Raw genomic sequence first — 20,537 nt, 5'->3', positions numbered from 1 at the left:
ACAAACAGAATTGCCGGTATCGGGCAGAAAGAAACCCACATCGGCTTCACGCGAGACCACTTCATAGCCCAAAGGTGACTGTCTGGTGTGTAATAGGAAAGTTCGGTGTTATTGGGCCCCATATTTTTTTGAAGAAAATGACGCTGCCGTAACTGTAATACCTGATCGTTACATTGCGATGTTGAATACGTTTTTCATCCCTGAGTTACGAAACCGGGGAATCGATTATCAAAATATGTTATTCCAGCAGTATGGAGCTACAGCGCACACAGCGACGGCTGTTCTCCGTAACTTGTTTCCGGGACGGATCGTTTCCAGATTCGGCGACATTCCTTGGCCCCCTCGGTCCCTCTACTTGAATAGTTGTGATTTTTTTCTGCGGGGGTTTCTGAAATCGCGTGTGTACGGCAATAAACCGCGTACATTGGAGGACCTAAAGATCGCAATTCGTCATCACGTCACCCAGATTGATGTAGACATGATGCAAAGAATTGAGGCCAGTTACCGTGAAATGCTACAACAATATATTGCCCAAAATGGACATCACTTGTCGGACATAATTTATCGTTCGTGAGTAAGTAACAAATGCTTTGATTTAAAAAGTGTTTCAGTACCAATAAAACTTTTTTAAAGTAAATATTAAAATTTTTATGATTATTTTAAAAACATCCGGTTCCCGTGAATGACCCTGTATAACGATAAAAAAAAGTCGCGTTCGTTAACGACCAAATCGGACCATGGGGGTAGTAATTTGTGGGCTTTTTTGAGAAAACATAATATCCCTATACCTATCTTATTAAGTAAAATATCGAATTCGTTAAGTTCTAACCATTTTTTGGATAAGGGGCTAAAACGTATCTACCATCGGCCTACGAGGTGTAAAAATGGGGTTTTGAAGACAAATAAAATCATACCTCCTTAACAGGTACAGTATCGAATCGATATAATGTGGTCGTTAGTCCGCTAAAATTACCTAAAATTTTGTCTGAAACAATTTTTGATATGATTAACGCTTGTGGCAAGGGATGACCAAAGTGTAAAAAGATGAGGCTTGTCGTATGCTCAACATGCAATCATTGTCGTATTGAGTAAATTTGAAGTTTTTCTTAATTTTAACGCGGAAAATCATTTTTATCCCCCTATTTATCACCCTTCCGGCATGCAAAAGAAAATTTTTTTTAACAGTTTTCTCGCAAAAGCTTTTATAAAATGATTTTCATTAATCATAACTTAAAACAAAACAAATCAGTCTATTTTTTCTTATCAGTTTTTTTTATTAATTTGACGTAACTTCAAAAATCTGAACTGAAAATTTTCTTATCTTTACAAAATTTCGTTAAGTCAGATTGTATTTATTTAAAAAAATTGAGAAATAAAATATTTTTAAATTTAAGCACGAGTAACCAAAAGTTGACTGACCCTATACTTTGAAGAAAGAACTGGAAACCACAAAATAGATGTAGTGAGACAATATTCAAAACCCGTGACTACATAAACATTGTAAATTCGTTTAAAAAACATAACGCTATTTAGCTTAGTAATATATATATATATATATATAAAGAAAGAGACAGAGACAGAGACAGAGAGAGAGAGAGAGAGAGAGAGAGAGAGAGAGAGAGTGAGAGAGATATTGGGAGAGAGAAAGATTGCTTAAAATTATAAGCAAGATTTATAATGAGTTCCTTGTACGCCTATTAAATTACATACACATTTTTAAAAGAGCATAAAATTTTATTTCATTAATAACTTCTGATATTTTTTCATATATATATATTTTTTTTATTACTGAATTATTTATCGTAAAACATGTTTTACAGAGTTTAATAATTATTAATAAATCGATATTTTTAAAGCAAAACAAGAGAAAAAAAGATATGAAGTCGGATTAGAACAGATGCGCCTTCCCCTTGTAAGATTCAAATATTTCATTAATTATAATGTTATTAGGCTATAACTCCGGAAGCGATAAAAATAAGTACAACTTATGATATATCACTGAAAAGCTCTCAATGAGGGCTTATTACTGCAGTTATGAAAAAGTCCAAAATCCAAAGTTTTGTTGGATTTTCAACTTTATTTGGATAATTTTGGCCCAGTCGATTGCAATCAAAAGGGGTTGTGCCCAAATAGATGTTACAACAGTCCTAAATGCAAAATTTCTAAATCCTACGGCAAATCGTTTTTACTAATGTAAAATACAACCCACCGGGTTGGTCTAGTGGTGAACGCGTCTTCCCAAATCAGCTGATTTAGAAGTCGAGACTTCCAGCGTTCAAGTCCTAGTAAAGCCAGTTATTTTTACACGGAATTGAATAGTAGATCGTGGATACCGGTGTTCTTTGGTGGATGGGTTTCAATTAACCATACATCTCAGGAACGGTCGAACTGAGAATGTACAAGACTACACTTCATTTACACTCATACATATCATACTCATTCATCCTCTGAAGAATTATCTAATTGGTAGTTAAATAGAAAAAGAAACAGAGATATGTAAAATACGTACATACAGACGTCACCCCGAGACTAGTCAAAATGGAGTCACGGATGGTCAAAATAGGTATTTCCGATCAAATCTCACAACTGAAATTGTTTACGATCAAAATACAGGATGATTCAAAGAAACGGGAAATGTTGAAAGTTGTGTTGGTAGCCGTGGGCGATTGGTACCACTTGATAAGTGGCGCCAGCCTCTCTAACCTAACTTGCCATTTAGTTGTCATGGATCCTTGGAGTGGTGGGCAACGTGCATTTGCTATCTAAGCGTTTTACAAAAAAATGACAGTGTGGAGGGAGCGCGTAGAGAATTTCGCCGTCATTTTAATATGAGACGGCACGACCGTGTTCCATCAGCACGTGCAATTAAAACATAGATATCTAATTATGAGGAAACCGGTTCGGCAATGAAAAAGAAACCTCCAGGCCGTGAGCGAACCGTCCGTACACCACAGAATGTTCAAGCTTTACAAGATGCTGTCACACGAAGTCTACATCGGTCAATCCGTCATCTCTCGGCATCTTTACAATCGCATAGTTCAAGCGTTCGAAGAATGTTAGCGAAGGACTTGCAATACCATCCGTACAAGTCGCAGATCGTCCAGGAACTGAAACCGAACGATGCAGTTGTGCGAGCACAATTCTGTAATGTAATGCTTCAGAAGATAAACGATAACGAAGAGTTTGTTCACGAACTGTAGATGTCAGACGAAGCGCATTTCCACCTCGGCGGATTTGTTAACGAGCAAAATTTCAGAAACTGGGCGCAAGAAAATCCTACGCAGCTACACCAGCGTCCGTTGCACAGCCAGAAAGCGACCGTGTGGTATGCTATGTCATCTTACGATGTTATAGGCCCTTATTTTTTTGAGGATGACAACGGTCTTGCGATTACAGTGACGTCGGCTCGTTACGTAGCCGTGCTTGAAACCTTTGTTATGGAACAACAAAAGAGATTTCCACCGATTCTTAACACAGCCTGGTTTCAACAAGACGGAGCAACGTCACATACTGCACGAATATCGACGGCAGCTGTACGCCGATTGTTTGGACAACGTGTCATTTCACGAAATGGTGACATTAGATGGCCTCCCAGATCGCCTGATCTCTCAGCTTGCGATTACTTTTTGTGGGGTCACCTTAAAAGTAAAGTGTCCCACAGTAGACCTGCTACAACGCAAGAACTGAAGGCAAAGATCCGAGAAGCAATTGAGGAAATTCCAGTTGAGATGTTACGTCAAACCAAGAACAATTTAACGAAGAGACTTCGTGAGTGTTTACGTAGAAGAGGAGGTCACCTGAAAGATGTCATCTTTAAAAAATAAACTAAAATGTATGTATCCTAAAATGACAACATTTGTACAATTACATGAAATAAAATTCATTTTCTAAAAAAAATATTTTCATTAACGTTATTTAATTTTTTAAATTTACAGTTTCTTCGAATCAACCTGTATAATTAAATGTAAATGCATATAACTGAATGAATATAATACGTTAAAATGTGCATTGAAATATACTATTAAAAGATAATTAAATTAAAACATTATAAAAGCCGGTATTTGTTACATAAAAATTAAAAACCGAGATATCATACAAAGTAATTATTTGATGCCGATCTAGACAAACCGCAATAAATAGTTAATTACATAATTTTGTTCAATAAACCACAACGTACACAAGAAAAGTTTAATTATCCATTATGCATAACTAATTAAGAAAAGTAATACTAGATAAAATAGAAAGGAAAAAGTCAAACTTAATTAAAGAAGGAAATGAAATCACGACAATACTTTCTCAACACATTCCAACCCCGCCCATCGCCTTACTCAATATCTATATGCACTGATATGAGTGAAGATTCAGAAAAAATCAAACCAATTCTATTACTTAAACTGAATTAGGCAGATTTCATAAGAAAGCTACTTATTGTAATGGGTACCATGATTCGACTTCCGGAAAATTTCGACATATCTTCGCGTTTCACATCTCTCAGACCCCAAAACCATCGTCAGTTAAAAAGTTTATACAGGTTGATTCAAAGAAACGGGAAAATTTAAAAATTAAATAACGTTAATGAAAAATTTTCTTTAGAAAATGAATTTTATTTCATGTAATTGTACAAATGTAGCCATTTTAGGATACATACATTTTAGTTTATTTTTTAAAGATGACATCTTCCAGGTGACCTCCTCTTCTACGTAAACACTCACGAAGTCTGTTCGTTAAATTGTTCATGGTTTGACGTAGCATCTCAAACATTTCATTTGAATGGCTACGTAAACAGCCAAAACAGTAGAATTTGGAGTGCTGAAAACTTCTTCAAATTCTAATTTCGTCGAGGAATTCTTCGGTAATCGTGTTATCGGTCGAGGCTTGTGGCCACCAAAATCTCCAGATTTGACTGCGGCGGATTTTTTTCTACGGGATTACCTCAAAGAAAAAGCCTACAGCAACAAACCACGAACACTTGAACGATTGAAAATCGATATTGAACAAGCTGTATTAAATATCCAGCCACAAACTTTGAAAAAAGTTGCAAGAAACGCTGTAAAAAAAATTGAAGCTTGTATTTAAGAAGATGGCGGCCACTTCCAACATTAACTCTAAATGTAAGGTAATGGATGGTAATAATAAGAATTACATTTACATTTACACATGCCTTTTTATTATTTCAATACCTACCAATATAAGGTCGGGTTGCGTTTTATATGGGACAACCTGTATTTAATTATTCATATAAATGTTCACTTTTTTGTGGCTCCTCTTTAAATGAGGAACTTTATTTAAAGGTCTTTTCATTTTTAAAAGACCTTCGGACAGCTGCACACAGGTGAGAGACAGTTCCTGACGGCTCACTCGGCTCCAACCACACTATAAAAGCTGGCCCTGTACTAGAACAGTTTACTGTAATTTCAGCCATCAGAAACTCAACATGTATTTAACAGTCGTGCTTAATAAATTATGAAGCGTAAGTTGAATATTATAATAAAAATAATTTGGAATATAATCTAAACAAGAACTTTTATTTATGTCAATGAATCAGCAAATATTTGCAATTATTTAAACCCAACCGAGGTATTAAACCAAGCCGGCAATTTATTCGACAGGGTTCAAGTAAACAGAATTGTTATTTAACGACCGTAATTAATATGAAATATTCGTCGATAATAAAAATGTTACGTAATGAAAATAAAAAAAAACTATTATGTAAAAAGCAAATGGAACGATTATAATATATTCAAATATAAAGAATCAAAGAATCGGTTAAATTTAAAATATTTACATTATTCATTAAATATTCCTAGACTTGCATAATGTTACATTATTAACAGACGTACATCGAACCTATTAAGGTCAAGGAATTAAAACTAAATTCACCTCCTCGTGCATATGAAATTCTATATAAATTATTTACATAAAAGTTGGAAATAATTCAAATCTCAAGATTACAAGATTAAATTACATTACCTAAAAATGTGTATTTTAAAAATTAAAGAACGATTTAAATTTTATAAATAAAACGATTATAATAAGGAAAAACAACTTACTCGGATAAAAAGGTGGGTGTATGAACAACTGCAGGGCTTTATAAGCAAATGTTACTTTCATTCGTTCGCGGTAAACTGCAGCAGGCTGTAAACAACAAAAAAAAAACAACATACAAATACATATAATTTAAAAATAAAATTTACAAGAAATACATTTGCGGCTTCTATAAAAATAAAATCATTAATGAAAGTAATTATTTTTTATATATGTACAACACACACATACACACAGAGATAGAGTAAGAGAGAGAATGACTAGCATACACCCAGTGAGAGAGAAAATCAAATGCACATACACACACACACAGAGAAAGAGAGAGAGACAGAGAGAGAGAGAGAAAGAGACAGAGAGAGTGGGAGAGAGAATAACGAGCACACACACACACACACACAGAGAGAGAGAGAGAGAGAGAGAGAGAGAGAGGGAATCATGTGCACATACACACACAGAGATAGAGAAAGTGTGAGACAATAACGAGCATACACCCACACCCACACAGAGAAAGTGACTAACAGACAAACAGCCGCGCGCGCGCACGGGCACACACACACACACACAGACGAAGAGTGAGAGAAAGTCACGTGCATACAAACACACACACACACACACACACACAGACCCACAGAGAGAGAATCATTTGCACATACACACACAGAGAGAGAGAGAGACAGAGATACAAACAGAGAAAGTGAGAGAGACAATAACGAGCATACATCCACACCCACACCCACACAGAGAGAGAGAAACAGACAGAGAGAGTGGGAGAAAGAATAACAACCATACACCCACCCACCCATACCCACACCAACATCCACCCACCCACCCACACACACACACACACACACACACACACACACAGAGAGAGAGAGAGAGAGAGAGAGAGAGAGAGAGTGTGTGTGTGAGAGAGAGAGTGTGTGTGAGAGAGAGAGAGAGAGAGAGAGAGAATCAAGTGCACATACACAGAGAGAGAATAACGACCATACAACCAACCCACCCATACCCACACCCACACCCACACAGAGAGTGAATGAGAAAATCACGTGCATATAAACAAACACACACACCCACACAGCGAAAGAGAATCACGTGGATACAAACACACACAAAGAGAGAAAGACAGACACAAACACACACACACACACATAGAGAGAATCACGTTCATCCACCCTATTCCACCATCATACACACACGTAGGATGTTCCACGTAGAAAGCGAAAAACGTCACAGGTGTATTCCGTTTACTATTATTATTCTTTAATCTATCATAATTTAGTTTCTTTTTCCGGTTTTTACAAAGCCTGAATACAATAACTATGATTCATCAGTATTATTCTACAGGTGTGATTTCAGGGGGTGGAACCCTCCAAATAGATGGGTATGGCGACCGAAGCAAGTTCTGCGAGTTTTCAAGGCGCCGGTCTCCCTGGCAACTTGGGAATGGCGAGCGAACCGAGTACCCCCTTGGAGCCCGTGAGTCGGCTCCGGGATTCCCTTGGGCTTACCAAATATCTCCTTCAACATATATATATTAACTTATCGTAACGATAACGAGGAAAAGGCCAACGAACCCAAACCAAAAAATAAATAATAAAAATAACCTTAACAAAAAAAAAAAATAAATTTATACAATTTCTTTTTTTTGTCCAGGTTTTTTTTTTAAGGTCCAGGTTCTGACTAGACGGACCGGCTAGTATTTAATTATTCGAAAAGTATTGAAAGAGGAAATGAAATGTCTGATAATCCAAGACGACGGTTAATTGGCTATCGACTGTACTAGAAATTTTCATATACAAATAAGTATGTAATACATTAATTATGTTATTACTACTATAAAAACCGGTTTTAGACTAAAAATAAACAGATGATCGACATCGGTGCTAAAAAAAAAGAACCAGATTCAACGTAACATTTTATGAAGTGTAGAAAGTGGTTTAAAATGACCGCATGTGTGATACGTGCAATTATTCCGGTTATCTACTGCTGATGATTGCTCCAACTTATAGGATAAAAACAAAAGCGAAGACGGAGAAAGAATAAAAGGGGAACAAAGCGATGATTTATTAGGAAAAGTAAATGAACAATAACATTGATTGGTGGTTGAGGTATGGAGAGGGGAAACCAGTTAAACGAAATATTTTACATCGCAGTAGAAAAACTACAACCAATTGTTTGTTTAGAAATATTACATTTAATTTCTTTTTTTTAAAGTATCTTTCTAAAAATAAATATAATATTAATTACACGGTCAATTTGAACATAATCTAAACAATAAAAAATATGTAAGTTAAATAATTGAAGCCTACACTATTAAAGCAGAATGTAGAATAATATGCCGTCTTGATTTTAATACCTTGGTTGGATTTAAATTAGCTCTAAATATTTTTTGCGCCGGTTCATACAAATAAATAAACGTTTTTACTTCGTTTATAATATAAATTGTTTTATTATGATCTCTAACTTGTAATTAATACGAGTATATACAGGTTGTCCCATATAAAACGAAACCCGACCTTATATTGGTAGGTATTGAAATAATAAAAAGGCATGTGTAAATGTAAATGTAATTTTTAGAGTAAATTTTGGAAGTGGCCGCCATCTTCTTAAATACAAGCTTCAATTCTTTTTACAGCGTTTCTTGCAACTTTTTTCAAAGTTTGTGGCTGGATATTTAATATAGCTTGTTCAATATCGACTTTCAATCGTTCAAGTGTTCGTGGGGTGTCGCTGTAGGCTTTTTCTTTGAGGTAACCCTGTAGAAAAAAATCCGCCGCAGTCAAATCTGGAGATCTTAGTGGCCACAAGTCTCGACCTATAACACGATTACCGAAGAATTCCTCGACGAAATCAGAAGTTGAACCTGCGTAGTGCGATGTCGCAACGTCATTTTGTAGCCGTCAGTGTCTGTCTTCCCCTTCCAAGAGCGCGATGAACTGAAATAAAATATCATGATATCGTTCAGCATTAATGGTGTACTCGAAAAAATAGGACCGATTATTTTCTTCCGCGATATCGCGCACCACACGCCCGACTTCTGCGGGTGTAATTGTTTTTCGTGATAAACGTGGGGATTTTCAGCGCTCCAAATTCTACTGTTTTGGATGTTTACGTAGCCGTCCAAATGAAACCGTGCTTCATCTGTGAAAAATAACGAATCCATAACATTAATTCCCTACCGCAGAAATCGACGGAACTGTAGACAATATTGTAGCCGTTTTTCTTTGTCGGGCTCAAGAAGTCGATGAACCGTTTGAATGCGATAAGGTCGTAATTGTAATCGTTTGATCGCTCGATGAACAGTCGATTTAGACAAATTAATTTCAGCATACAAACTTCTGATCGATTTATTCGGCGAGGCGAGTAATCGGTCATTGATTTCAACGACTGTATCTGTATTCAACACCGACGTAGATCTTTTGTGTTCCTTGTTATTAACAGAACCGGTCTCTATAAATTTTGCGACTAACCTTATTACTGATGTTATATTAGGAGCTGGTTTATCTGGGTACTTATGGCGAAACAAATCTTGCACTGCAACCGCTGATTTCGTACTGAAGTACGACTCGACAATGAAAACAGGTTCATCTAGCGAAAACATCATCTTTTCTCTAGCAATACATTGAACGTTATGATTACATTGTTGTTACTATCGGTAGTGTTCTACTGCGTCGCCGCGATGTTCAGATGTTGGACGAGTCCATTTCAGTAACGATTAGGGGAGTAAGCTTGACTTTTGATGTTTCATGGATGAGTGATTAATGGGTTGCGTTTTATATGGGACACTCTGTATAACATTATTATATGAATTATACTATTGCAACAAACACAGTTGAGTCTCTCAGGGATGGAACAAGACTAAAAGATAGTAGCGCGGGGAAGCTTTTATAGCATTGGTGGAGCCGAGTGCAGCTATCCGAAAGACTTACAAATATTAAAATACCTTAAAATAAAATTTAAAGTTCCTCATTAAAAAAGGATTCACAAAAAAGTGAGTATTTAGTAGGGATGCCTACCTTCATTAAAATTAAATAATTCAATTCAACTACATTGAAATACAGTTCAACTTTATTGAAATTTAATAACTACAGTTAAGTATCCGGGGTCTAAACCCAGCGTTTCAAGGTTTTTGTTTTTAATTTCCCATCTAGTTAGCGCTACAGCAGAGCTATATTTCTAAAAGGTAAAATATTGTAATTGGTCCAATTATAGGAGCATGCGGTTTTCACCGGATGTTTACGTTTTGACATCTAAGGAACCCAAAAAACCATAAGGAAATTTTCCGGATATTAATGTTCGTATGCGTTCGATGTTGAATGTAAATCACCTTATATCTCCAGAACGACTGGTCTGATTTTAATCAAACTGAAACAGAATATTTCTACAAATACGGCATTGATGCCAATAATTTTCAAATTAAAAGGTTACCAGGGGGTGAGAATGTAGAGCAATATCACCCTCAATATTTCGAGATTTGGCTTAATTAAGGTGATATTTTTCATGGGCACATTTATTAACGTTTAAAAAAATTACAATATTTGCAAAAAACAGTTATGGTAAAATTGTACCACCATCTTAAAAAATTACTGTTGCAATCGTCTTTCTTTAATTCTTTTTAGCCTCCGGAAATTACTGTTCAGGTATTATTTCAAAGGATGAATGAAGATGATACGTATGACTGTAAATGAAGTGTAGTCTCGTACAGTTTCAGGGCGACCATTCCTGAGAGGTGTAGTTAATTGAAACCCAACTACCAAAGAACACCGGAATCCACGATCTAGTATTCAAATTCGTATAATAGAAACGGCCTTTACTAGGACTTGAACGCTGGAACTATCGACTACAAATTCAGCTGATTTGGGAAGACGCGTTCACTACTAGACAAACTCGGTGGGTGTTTTGTAGTCGTCTACTATGTTGTGACGTCACAGGTGAGCATTAGCATGAAAATATATCAATAATATTAAAAGTGTAAATACAAAGATATACGAGGTGCGACAATAAAGTAATGAGACTGATTTTTCTTTGCAACATGTGGCAACCCTGCAGCTTGCACACCGACTTTGACCTTTGTCTATAAGCTACTTCCAGTCCAAGCGGCACATTGATGCAACTGCTCGGTCGTGAGTTGAGCTGTAATAAGTGAACACGTGTTTGTCCCTCGTCACAGCTTTTTGGACATCTTGTGTTGTTTGAAAATGGTGTCCCTTGACCGCCATTTTGACTTTTGGAAATAGAAAAAAGTCGCACGGAACGATATCTGGTGAATAAGGTGGCTGTGGTAGTACTGAAATTTGTTTTGAGGTTCAAAATTACTGTTCTGACAGAGCAGTATGGGATGGCGCATTATCGTGATGCAGAATCCAATTATCAGCGATGTCGGCACGGACACGAAGAACTCGTTTACGTAGTCTTTCTAAAATTTCATTGTACAAATATCGGTTAACTGATTGTCCAGGAGGCACCCGCTCTTTATGAACAATTCCGTTGGGATCAAAGAAGCACACAAGATATTCGTTTCACTTTTGACTTTGACATCCGAGCTTCTTTTAGTCTGGGTGATCCCTTTGAGCACCGTTGCGAACTTTGACGTTTTGTCTCTGGATGGTATTGAAAAAACCAAACTTCATCACCAGTGATAGCACGGCTCAACAAATCTGGATAGATTTCTGTTTTTCAAGTTTTATCGGTAGTAAAATTACTTTTTTGATTTTTTTTTTAATTTTAAGGTGATTTTGATTTCGGTTTGTAATCTACGCGGGAATATTGCGTGTATTTTCACTTACGATCGAAAAAGCGTAATGGCTTTTATTTATTAGCTCATTAATATCATGAATCACGACATATAAGAGGTCTGTAAATAAAGTAATGAGACTAGTTTTCTTTTAGGCAACACTGTAAAGTTCCTACTAAACATATGATTATATGAACAACTGATTTATATTAGGTGATACTATTTTTAATCTATTGTGGCCAAGCGTGACAAACAAACTTTTCTTCGAGTTTTTGTTATGCGTTACAAAAATTAGTGATACTAATTATGTGCAATCAAGTTTTGTGTTAAACTTTGGGAATCCGCGAGTGTGACCTTTGAAAAATCGAAACAGGCCTACGGGGAACATTGCCTATTCAGAGCACAAGTTTTCCGTCGGCACAATTTTTGGAAGGCCGAGAACACGTTGAAGATCAACCCCGCTCAGGGAGACGTTCGACTTCAAAATGTGGAGCGTGTGAGGGTTCTTGTGAGATCAAACAATAAGGATGATAAATCTCAACGCTTTCACCGTACATAACATTTTGACAGACGATTTAGACAAGCGAAAGATTTGTGCGAAATCGGGGCCGAAAAACCTTTAGAACGGAACAGAAGGATAATCGAAGAAACGTGTGCGTTGATCTGCAGAGGATTGACAACGACCAAAAATTCTTCGATCGAGTGATCAATTCTGGATATTTGAAACAAAGCGGCAAAGCGAAGAGTGGCACAAAAATGGCGAATGAGCAAATCAAAGATAAAAACCGAGCCGATTTGCTTTTTTGACAGTAGGGGTATCTTGCTTAAAGAATTTGTTCCTCCAGGACAAACCGTCAACCAAGCGTTTTACAAAGGTGTCCTTGAAAGCCTCAAAAAAGAGTGATTCGCGTGAGACCAGATATTACAGACAAGTGGATGCTTCATCGTGACAATGCCCCGTGTCACACGGCCATTTCAATCAGGGAATATTTGACCTCAAAACGCATTCCTACGGTTCTGCAATTTTCCTATTCACCTGATTAGAGTTTCTGTGACTTTTTCCTTTTCCCGAAATTGAAACATGTCTTAAAATGACGTCATTTTGGAGAACATTCAAAAGACTGTGAATGACCGGTTAAAAGCTCTACCACCAGTTGAAGTCTTCCAGCGCTGCTACCAGGACTGGGAACAACGACTCCGCCGGTGCATAGCTGCCCAAGGAAACTACTTTCAAGGGGACAATACTGTTGTTTAAAAAAAATATAAATTTTGATAAGTAAAGAGAGTCAGTCTTATTACTTTTCTCTCACACCTCGTATATATAAATGAATAGTTTGTTTAACTGGTCCGACTCGATTGAACAAATAAATCAAAATTCGTAGTAGGAGATAAAGGACATGTAGATAAGTTCCTATAACAAGTGTTTATCGAAAACTAAAAAAAACGCTGGCTTATGTGCGTTCCATGAAATGGGGCCTACATTGAAGGCGACAAAATAAGTATTGATGAATAAATAAAAATTTGGGAGCTTTGTTTTACAATTCCCGGTATATTTTTGATGGTCCAGAATATCGTTTGTGTATATATATAAATCTGATGTGGACACCACACGACTGCTTTGTACGCCTATTAAATTATATATATACATTTTTTTTAAAATGAAAAGTACATAAAACTTCATATAATTAATAACTTCTGATGCTTTTTAAAATTCTTAATAAACCAATAAATTTAAATAAAAAAGAAGAAGATGAATTCGGATTCGAACAGATGTGTCTTCCCCTTGTAAGATCCAGAAATTTCATTGATTAAAATGTTATTTTGCTATAACTGTGGAACCGATGAAAATAAGTACCACTTATAATATATCGTTGAAAAGCTCTCAATGAGGTCTTATTGCTTTAAGAAAAAGTCCAAAATCCAAATTATTTTAGATTTTGGGCTTTTCTGGACACTTTTTATTCAGTAGATTGCAATCAAAAAGAAAGAAGTGCACAACTAGATGTTACAGCAATCCTAAATCCAAAATTCCAACATTCTAAGACTAATCGTTTATGAGTTATGCGAGATATATACGTGCACCGAAACTAGTCTGGAAAAGGATATTTCCGTTGAAATCTGAAATCTGTAAGCGACCACAATACATCCTTTACTTCGTACAAGGAAGTAAAAATGAATATTTCATGTCCTGTATGGATTCCTATACCGTTCATCCAATTGCAAAGAAAATTTGATGAGTTGTGCGCACGCCCGCGAAGGTTTCTGAATTAGTTTGGACCGCCTAAGTGGCGTTAGGGTTGAGATATTTCCAAAAATTGTATTTATGGTCCGATTTGGTTCATATTCAGTATACATATATTAGGTACGTGAAAAGAAACATTTTTGCAAAAACTATACCCACTAAGTGGCACCGGTATCGACAAATTTACGAAACAAACAAACCAATATACAAACAGAATTTCTTCTTCTATTTATATAAAAGTTAATGTTCCCTGTAGATTAAAAAACTACTGGACCGATTTAAGTGCGGGAAAAAGGCAAAAGATGATACAAGGAAAGACAGAAAGAGGAAAAAAAAAGATAAAAGGGTAAAGAGGACACGGAAAAATGGTAGGAGATAAAGAAATTAAAAAAGGAAAAGGGGAAAGGGAAATGGAAAAGGTGTAAAGGGGACATGGGGGAAAAATGGGAAATAGAAAAATGGAAGAAAGGGATAAACTGAAAGGTTAATTTTTTTGAAGTTCCGTAATGTTCATTCTGTTATTGTTTTATCAAACTTTCAATTGTAATCATTTAATCTATATATACAGGATCATTCACGGGAACCGGATGTTTTTAAAATAATCATAAAAAATTTAATGTTTATTTTTAAAAAAATTTATTATACTAAAACGCTGGTTAAATCAAAGCATTTGTTACTTACTCACGAACGAAAAATTATGTCCGGCAAGTGATGTCCATTTTGGGCAAAACATTGTTGTAGCATTTCACGGTAACTGGCCTCAATTCTTTGCATCATGTCTACATCAATCTGGGTGACGTGATGACGAATTGCGATTTTTAGGTCCTCCAATGTACGCGGTTTATTGCCGTACACACGCGATTTCAGAAAGCCCCGCAGAAAAAAATCACAACTACTCAAGTAGGGGGACCGAGGGGGCCAAGGAATGTCGCCGAATCTGGAAACGATCCGTCCCGGAAACAAGTTACAGAGAACAGCCGTCGTTGCCGTCGCTGTAGCTCCATCGTGCTGGAATAACGCATTTTGAAAATCGATTACCCGGTTTCGTAACTCAGGGATGAAAAACGTATTCAACATCGCAATGTAACGATCAGGTGTTACAGATACGGCAGCGTCATTTTTTCCAAAAAAATACGGTACAACAACACCGACCTTTCCTATTGCACACCAGACAGTCACCTTTGGGCTACGAAGTGGTCTCTCGTGAAGCCATGCGGGTTTCTTTCTGCCCGATACTGGCAATTCTGTTTGTTGACGAAGCCATTCGGATGAAAATGGGCTTCGTCACTCATTAACGATAACAAATTTTCATTTTCTTCAATAACGGTAAGCATTTGTCGACAAAATTGTAATCGCTGCGTGAAATCTTGCTCGTTTAACTGCTGCACAACGGCTATCTTGTAAGGATGGAAATGCAGGTCTGTATGCGGAATTCGTCTTACCGTACTTGTGCTCATTTGAAGCGGTGCTGAATGCCTCTGAATAGAGCGGCGTGGGCTTCTGACAATGGCTTCCCTTACTCGTTCGATATTCTCCGGAATGCTAGCGGTTCGTCGGGGACCCGTTGGTTTTTTCATCAATATTGAACCGATTCTTCGAAGGTTCTTTACCCGTCGCAATATTGTGTTACGAGAAGGGACGCTTGCGTTACGATGGATATTAAACTGACGGCGGAAATCTCGCTAAACAGCAGTTACAGATTCGTCATTTCGCACAAAACTGTCATACGCGTACAGGCGTTGGTCTAGCGTCCACGGCACCATCTCGACGACTAAAATGTAAATGCTATGAACAAAGGAAACGTAAGACACCAGCCACGTGCCCCTTCCACCACGAACGCCCGAGTACAACCCACTTCTAAAACATCCGGCATATATATACTCAAATCTAGCAATAAGGAAGGATTGCCCGGTGAGGTACTAATTTATAAATATAATCTAAGCAAAATTAACCTATGCTCTCTTCGCTCGCTAAGTGAACGAAGCAAGCATAGGGTAAATTTGGTTAGATTGTATTTATAATTTTTCTGCAAACGACGATTGATTTGAAAGAAAAATCAAAAATAAAATATAGGCTGTCGGATTCCGAAAAAGTATTTGATTTTACTCTGAAGGTAAAAAAAATTACTGGTTTTGTTTTAACTCACGCATTTCTTTCTTAAATTTTTAATAAATAACATCTACAAGGTACATACATGAACAAAATTTTAATTTACAACTTTCGAAGAAATTATTATAGGTCGATGTGTAAAGCTTCCTAAATGCATATGTTATTATGAATTCTATTCATAAACAACAAAAACTAAATCGGGAGTTTTGATGCATATGGTAAACACGGTCACGAGACACATGTGTGTAACCAACAAATGCTCAACCGCTTAACTCCCCACCGTCAAAATGAGAATGAAATATATAAAAGGGTGATACGATTTTTGAAGGATTAACGCATTCAGCAATTATAACAGCCAGGCAATGGACTAATTTTCTCTTAACAATGAATCGATAATTATAACATACTAACTTTTTTTTATTCCATCGCTTATTTTGAACCGGATAACCAATTATCAATAAAATTAAGATAATACAAAGACAAGCTTCTACAAATTAATAATTATAGGATGTTTCTAAAATGTTGGGCTGGTTGTACTTTTTGGATTCTACTTGTGATCAAAATGGCGACATTTATTTACATTTCCGCTATTTCTTTATAAATATTAGTTTTATAAAAATTTACGAGGTGGGACAATGAAGTAATGAAACTGATGTGAAAAAAAATGTTGCTTACCGTTTTAGTAATGATGTTAATGTTGTCTCCTTCAAAGTAGTTCCCCTCTGACTGCACACACTTATTCCAGCGCTTCTGCCATTGACGGTAACTTTCTGGAACTCATCTTCTGTAATATCCTCCAACACCCTCGTCACAGCTTTTTGGACATCTTGTGTTGTTTGAAAATGGTGTCCCTTGACCGCCATTTTGACTCTTGGAAATAGAAAAAAATCGCACGGAGCGATATTTGGTGAATAAGGTGGCTGTGGTAGTACTCAAATTTGTTTTGAGGTTAAAAATTGCTGTACTGACAGAGCAGTACGGGATGGCGCATTATCGTGATGCAGAATCCAATTATCAACAATTCTGGCACGGACACGAAGAACTCGTTTACGAAGTCTTTCTAAAATTTCTTTGTAGAAATATCGGTTAACTGTTTGTCCAGGAGGCACCCGCTCTTTATGAACAATTCCGTTGGAATCGAAAAAGCACACAAGCGTGCATTTCACTTTTGAGTTTGACATGCGAGCTTTTTTTGGTCTGGGTGATCCCTTTGAGCACCGTTGCGAACTTTGGCGTTTTGTCTCTGGATCGTATTGAAAAAACCAACCTTCATCACCAGCGATAACACGGCTCAACAAATCTGAATTGATTTCCGTTTGCTCTAACAGATCGGCTGCCACATTTTTCCGTGTTTCTCGCTGTTGTTGTGTGAGATTTTTGGGGCAACATTTTTGCACAAATCTTTCTAATACCAAGATCTTCAGTTAATATTAGACGAACCGTTTCTCGATTGATGTTGAGTTCTTCTGCGATCATTTTCACGGATAATCTTCGATCAGATCGTACGATTTCACGCACCCTAGTCAAGTTGACATCTGTCCGTGAGGTCGATGGTCGTCCACTGCGGTCTTCATCTTCAACATTCGTTCTGCCTTCACTAAAAATTTTATGCCGCCGAAAAACTTGAGCTCTTGACATAACCTCCTCTCCAAAAGCCTTCTGGAACTTACCGTAAGTTCTCGTCATGTTTTCACCCGATTTAACGTAAAAAGAAATGGCATACTTTTGCGCAATATTTTGTAGTTTCATTTCTGTGACGAGAGACAAAAACACGTGTTCACTTATTACAGCACAACTCGCGACTGAGCGGTTGCACCAATGTGCCGCTTGGACTAGAAGTACCTTATAGACCAAGGTGAAAGATGGTTTGCCTACGCAAGCTGCAGGATTGCCACATCTTGCAAAGAAAAATCAGTCTCATTACTTTATTGTCGCACCTCGTATGTTACTTGTTAAAATTATTAAGCCTCTTATTTTGAACAAAATATTTTATTTTTGAAAAGTCAGTTAACAAATAATCTAGTTACGTTTAGAAAATTGATGTTGTAATTTTGTGTCCGTTTTCATTTCCTCCTATTTACGTTCAATTTGATGAACCATTAATTCTTTCGTTTTATTGTTAATTCTATGTATCAAATGAAGTAATAACTTTCTCACAATAATAGACCTAATAATTCGAAACAATTTTCTCCCCATAATTACGTCAATTTTCTCCCCATATCTCGAGTATTTGTTAACCAGTTTTAACAAATAAACTGTCATTTTGTTCAAAATAAAACCCTTAATACAGGGTTATTATAAAAGAATGGTGCGGTTTCAATAATTCATAGAAAGATTGCAGGGAAATTTCTAGATGTTATATTGGTATCCCTGAAAGCCTCTAACCCAAATGTTTGTTTATCAGCAGTTGTAACCAGAACGTCAGTTCATGTATTGTTGTCGCGGTGAGTTTAGTGAGTTGCTATATTCTCGGATAAAGACAAAGGAAATTGTCTTTTATTGATGGCTGAATTAAAATCCGTAATTGTAGTTCAACGTGCGTTTCGACGTGAATTCGGAAGAGATCCGCTAAACAAAATAACATAACATGTTGGTTCAAACGATTCGAAGAAACCGAATCGGTTAAGAAACAGAAATCAACCGGCAGACCAAGTGTACCAGACGAAACGGTTGAACTAATTAGACGATTGGCAATTAGAAGTCCTGGGAAGTCCATCTGCCATCGAAAAGTCGAATTAGGTATTCCAAAATCAACAGTTCACAAAGTTTTACATAAAAAACTGAAATTACACGATTATAAAATCCAGATACTGTAGGAATTGAAACCCGATGATGGTGTAAAACGTTACAATTTCGCTGTTGAAATGTCGGACAGAATAAGTGAAAACGAATCATTATTAGACGATATAATTTTTACAGATGAAGCTACATTCCCTGTGAATGGATGCGTTAACAGACACAATTCACGAATATGGGGCTCTGAAAACCCACACGCAATTATTGAGAAACAACGCGATTCGCCTAAAGTTAATGTTTCTTATGGTGTAATGAAAAATCGTGTAATAGGGCCTTTCTTCTGTGCTGAAAAAACAATTAATGGAGTTGTGTATCTTGACATGTTAACCGATTATTGCTTTCTTCAGCCGGATGAACTCGAAAACATTCGACTTCATTTCCAACAAGATGGTGCTCCCACGCACTTCAATGCGTCGGTCACGGACGCTTTGAACGAAAAATTTGGAGATCGATGGATAAGCCGGCAAGGACCCGTACTTTGGCCTCCAAGGAGTCCAGACCTGACACCTTGCGATTTTTTCTTGTAGGGGTACATAAAAAGCGTTGTTTATACACAAAAAATTCGCGAACTAAACCGCTTAAAAAACAGGATAAATGAAGCAATGACAACCATTAACGAAGAAATGTTAACTAATGTTTGGTGAGAAGTTGAGTATCGTTTGGACATTTGTCGAGCGAATAATGGCGCAGATATTGAAATTTATTAATTATATAAAAAAATGTTTGAGACGACAAATTTGAAAAATAAAAAACCTAAACTGTAAGTAATTATGTTTTAATTTAAACCACGTTCAAAACCGCACCATTCTTTTATGATAAACCTGTATTTTAGTAAATAAGTTAACTTTTTATAAAACTAATATTTACGGAGATATAACGGATTGAATAATAAAAATGGCCGCAATTTTGTAATTTCCGAAGGTATTTAATTCCTGTTTTTTTTCTAATTTTAACATTTTATTACGAAAACGCTTACCAAATTTTAATGTGATTTCTCTATCCAAACTTCAGATAAAGGTTTTTATACAAAAATAACAAAATGGCGTACAGTGGGGGAATGGAAAAGAAATTGCAATTTTTCTTAATAATATTTTTTGTTCAGTTTTACAAGTAAAATTGGAAAAATTACATCAGCCCAGTATTTTGGAAACACTTTTGAAAATTATCTCGATGAAGTCCAACTGGTTTTACTTCTAAAAGTGAAACCGGTTCATAAATATAAATATTTTTACAGATTTTATTTATAAGTTGACTAGTCAATCAAGTTTCTACTTCACTGTCTAAGTAATTATTACTCGTCAACACATATGCGTCGTAGTTATGCATGGAGCATAATAAAAGTGAAGTCGACGGTATAATAATACGCAGGAAGATAAAATGATGTATTCAGCAAGAAGCTAATCATCGGCCCAGGAATCAATCTGCACTTGTAAATCAACCAAGTTATTTGCCTGTAAAGAATAAAACAAAGTTTGTTTGATAGAAAACCCCCTTTTTTTTTCTTTCTTTTTACTGTTTAGCCTCCTGTAACTACCGTTTAGATAATTCTTCAGAGGATGAATGAGGATGATATGTATGAGTGTAAATGAAGTGTAGTCTTGTACATTCTCA

The 20,537-nt window shown here is 36.4% G+C and overlaps 1 protein-coding gene across 3 annotated transcripts in view; it reads right to left on the bottom strand.

Moving 5' to 3' along the window:
• corn (microtubule-binding protein cornetto) overlaps positions 1 to 20,537 on the bottom strand; it is a 342,761-nt gene that overhangs the window by 170,557 nt on the left and 151,667 nt on the right. For all 3 annotated transcript variants that reach the window (XM_075364903.1, XM_075364904.1, XM_075364905.1), the window contains exon 3: positions 6,051 to 6,135. The gene's annotated coding sequence lies outside the window, so the exon portion shown is untranslated. The remainder of the gene's footprint in view (positions 1 to 6,050; positions 6,136 to 20,537) is intronic.

Source organism: Lycorma delicatula, chromosome 4 (genome assembly GCF_047948215.1).
Source record: "Lycorma delicatula isolate Av1 chromosome 4, ASM4794821v1, whole genome shotgun sequence".
NCBI lineage: Eukaryota > Metazoa > Arthropoda > Insecta > Hemiptera > Fulgoridae > Lycorma > Lycorma delicatula.
The sequence above is the reverse complement of the archived record's forward strand: the minus strand, read 5'-3'. Positions and strand labels throughout refer to the sequence as shown.